The following is a 4,049-nucleotide window of genomic DNA, read 5'->3' on the forward strand; positions in this document are numbered from 1 at the left end:
TGAGTTGGAGTTTTCATTTGGAAGGTCAGGTGCACCTTACTCTTGAAAGTGACATCTTTGCTTTTCAATCCTTCAGAGAGGTCATACGCAGCCGAGTTGCCCAAAGCAATGAATTGTTGGATTTCTTGATGTCTGTGTCCATTAGTGTGGACAAATAAAATTAAAAAATAAAATGAAATCCTTGGTAACTTTAATCTTTTCTCTGTTTATCATAGAGATGTCTTTGGTTTTCTTTACATTGAGTTGTAATCCTTAATAGAGATGGCAGCCTTTTTTCTTCATCAGTGAGCGCTTCAAGTCCTCATTGCTTTCTGCAAGCAAAGTGTGTCACCTGCACATAGAAGATGATTAATAAACCTTCTTCCAATCCTGATGTCTTACTCTTCTTCATATAGACCGGCTTCTCAGATTATTTACTTAACACAGACATAGAATAAATATAATGAGAGGTGTAAAATGAACTTTGATAATGCAGCACTTACATGACTTCTGGCATAAGAAACACACTGGATCAAGTTTGATAAATTAGTATTATAATTTATAACCTAGACAATTTCACATTATCCTTTTTGTAAAATCAAATATCAAACACTTCTAATTAGAAATAAACTGGGGTGATTTGAGCTCCCTAATTTTGCTCTTTATCTTATTAAAAAGTAGATTATAAATATTAAAACATACAAATGCTATAGATTATATGGGGGAGAAAATATTAAGAACATACTTAAACTGGAACTTTCACTCTTTGGTGAGAAGTTGTATAAAACCATATAACAAATCATCTATGGTATTTAGCCCATTCCTATACAAATAAAAGCATATGTGATATACGAAGGGGTACCCCCCCAACTGGATTTCTTTCCCTCAAAGCTATATATTGTTTTTAACAACTGTGTTAGTCCAGGTAGACTAGAGAAACAAATCCAGGAAGACTCATATGTGTACAAGAGTGAGTTTTATATCAAAGAGTAATTGGACATTAAGAAAATATCCTAGCCTAGTCCAGATCAAGTTCATAAGTCCAATATTAGCCCATATGTCTGATAACAATCTATAAATTCCTCTTCAGACTCATGCAACATTTGCTATGACTCTGAATAAAGGAAGATCATAGGCCAGTGTATGGAAAGTCTTGTGGATCCAGTGACGGTGTAAATATCTCAGCACTGTCAGGGGTCTCCAAGTGACTCCTTCAGCTCCAGGGCTCTAGCGTAGCAGGAATGTGTCACAGGGAGCATCTGTCTTTTGCACCTCCAGCCAGCTATCTTCCTAGGGCTTCTAAGTGAGGTCATCAAGCTGTGACCTGGTTGATAGACTAACCTCCACTACTTTGCTCTTAATGGTCTCAAGTTGGCAACAGACTATGTAACTACCACACAAACCAGCCTTATCACTTTTAAATTACACTCCATTACACTTAAAACATTTGTCTAATCTGTGATTCCATATTTGGAAATATTTTTCAAATACATTTGTTTGGGTTACTGACAGTACCTCCCTCGTTTTTTTCTTTACTTTTTCCGCATCAACAAATTGTTGCCTTTCATGTCTCTCTTCATTCATGGAAACAAAAAGAAGTCTCACAGAGCAAGGTCAGGTGAGGAGGATGCATGAAGCAAGAGAGGCATGATGTTTTTTGCCCAAGACTGGTGCACTAAGATAGCTGTGAGCAGGTGCAAAATCAGTCCCCCATCTGCCACAAATCAGACCTTTTTTGTCACACATTGTTATGCTACCTTTTCAGAACCTCTAAATAGAAAGCTTGATTAACTGTCTGAGCTGGTGGGACAGAGTAGAACTGCCCTCTAGGGTTTCCAAGGCTGTAATGTTTAAGGAAGTGGACTCCTGACAAAACTTATTGCTATGGAGTGAATGCTGATTTATAGTGACCTTGGTGAGTTTCTGAGACTGTAACTTTTCACAGGAACTGAAAGCCCAGTCTTTCTCCCATGGAGCTGTGGTTACTTCTAACTGCTGACCATGTGGATACCAGCCCAATGTATAACCACTACCCCATGAAGGCTCCAAAGAAAGCAGACTTTCACGTCTTTTTCCTGAAAAATAGCTGATGGCTTTAGCAGCCAAACTCCTTAACAACTGTACCACCAGGGATCCTTGTGGTGGGGATTCCAAACCGAACCCACTGTATTCAATCAATTCTGACTCATAGCAATCCTATAGTAACAGAGTAGAGCTGCCCCTTCAGTTTTCCAAGGCTGTCAATCATCATAGGAGGAGAAAGCCTCATCTTTATCTCACAGAGTAACTGGTGAGTTAAACTACTGACCTTGTGAATATCAGTGCAAGGAATAATTCAGTATGACAACATTGGTGCAGAGATTATTCCTGTTTAATTTATGGCTAAGGAAGGTTAATGGAACCCTTGTTTAAGGTGAGTAAGCAGAATCCAAAGACAGGTAAAGGGAATGCCATTGAAATGCTTATGTCCTGTCCCTGAGAAGATCAGAATGAACCACATGTTCTCTTACTGATTAAGCTTTTCTTATAAACAGTTACTTATGCCTCAGATCATCTGCCAGATAGGAAGAGCTACTGAAGAAGTAAAGAAAAGACAATAAAATTTTTCTACATTCTTCATAAGAGGACAGGAATAAAGGTTTTGCTTGGCATTGAATACTTCAGTGGCCTCTTTCCTTTATTGTGATTTTTTTAATGCTAAAAAAATTACTTATTTTGTTACACAACTTTTCTCAGGTGCTAAGCTTCTTTCATAATGATGGACCAGGTTGTAGCCAGTAGTTCAATGCTTCAGTGATGCAAACCAAATATTTAATTGCCAAGTCTATCTTAATAAGACCACTTACCACACAGTTTTTTGATGGGCACATTAAATTTCAACAAGTTCAAAATGTTCTAAAGTGACTAATAATTCTAGAAATTCCAAAAGAAAATGAAAGGATAGAACATTTTACTAAGAGAAAAGATTACATTTTACAAGAGACATGTTGTGCTTTATTTCTCTCTGACACAGGATCCTAAAATCACATTAAAATAATTTTTCACTAGAGAACAGTTTGTTTTCATAAAGATAAATACAGAGAGTCAGAATAAAGTTGCAACCGATTACATTTGGATTGAATAAATATGAGTGAAATGAAATTAAGGGAAGTCACAAAAAAATTGTTTCTTTACAGCATCTTTCCATGGAGACCTAAAAACTTAACAAATACTCATTAGTGTTGTTTTATGATGCACTGAACTTTGAAGTCACAACTATATTTAAATATGAACTCTTTGGATCTTGAAACGACTATTTAAAAAAAGTAAAGGAATAGAAGCTTCTCAAAAATTGCAAGATCAAATAAGGAGAGGAATCCAATATCGCCAGGTAGCCAGAGCCTCTGTAATAGGTAGATTTATTGGCCAACCTGGTCAAAAGGAACATGTGGGATTAATAAGATTGCAGTTTGATTGGAGGGCAAAGAGATAAATGTCTAAGCAAGGCCTGACCCTGTCTCTCTTGCTCTCTGGTGATCATACCAGCACGCAGCTGCTTCAGTAGCTCTCTACCTCAACTTGTGAGCTACATGACCTATGGGACAGCCAATCTGTGTATCATGTCACTAGAGCTTGAGGTTCCTTCGAGACCTGTTTCACCATGCTGCATGTGTGCACATCCCTTGAGCTTGAGGCTGGTGGATTCTGTCTTCTTGCAGTGCTTGAGTTCAACATCCCTTCTGGGCCTGCTTCACTAAGCTCCTGAGCTGCTGACTGTTGGTGGCCTACCTGGCTGTTTGCTGCCCGTGGGCCGTCTGCCTGCATTGCTCTAGGGAAGACTCAACTGTCTACTTCCTTGGCCTTGGACTCAGCAGCCCTTGTGAGTTGAAGGACTTCCAGTATAGTAACTGTTACATGGAAGTGAATTGAACTGAGCCCTCTGTACTGCTGTGTAGACTAATTAGCTGTTATATTTCTTTGTGCTGTATCCATCATCTATGTATGTATGTTTGTATCTATCTGTCTATTTATCTATCTATCATCTATCTATCTATGATAATAAGTGTCCTGGTTTTGTTTCTGTATAGAAT

This window comes from Echinops telfairi, unplaced genomic scaffold, assembly GCF_000313985.2.
Source record: "Echinops telfairi isolate 266 unplaced genomic scaffold, ASM31398v2 ScPeMD7_443;HRSCAF=831, whole genome shotgun sequence".
In the NCBI taxonomy this organism is placed as follows: Eukaryota; Metazoa; Chordata; class Mammalia; order Afrosoricida; family Tenrecidae; genus Echinops; species Echinops telfairi.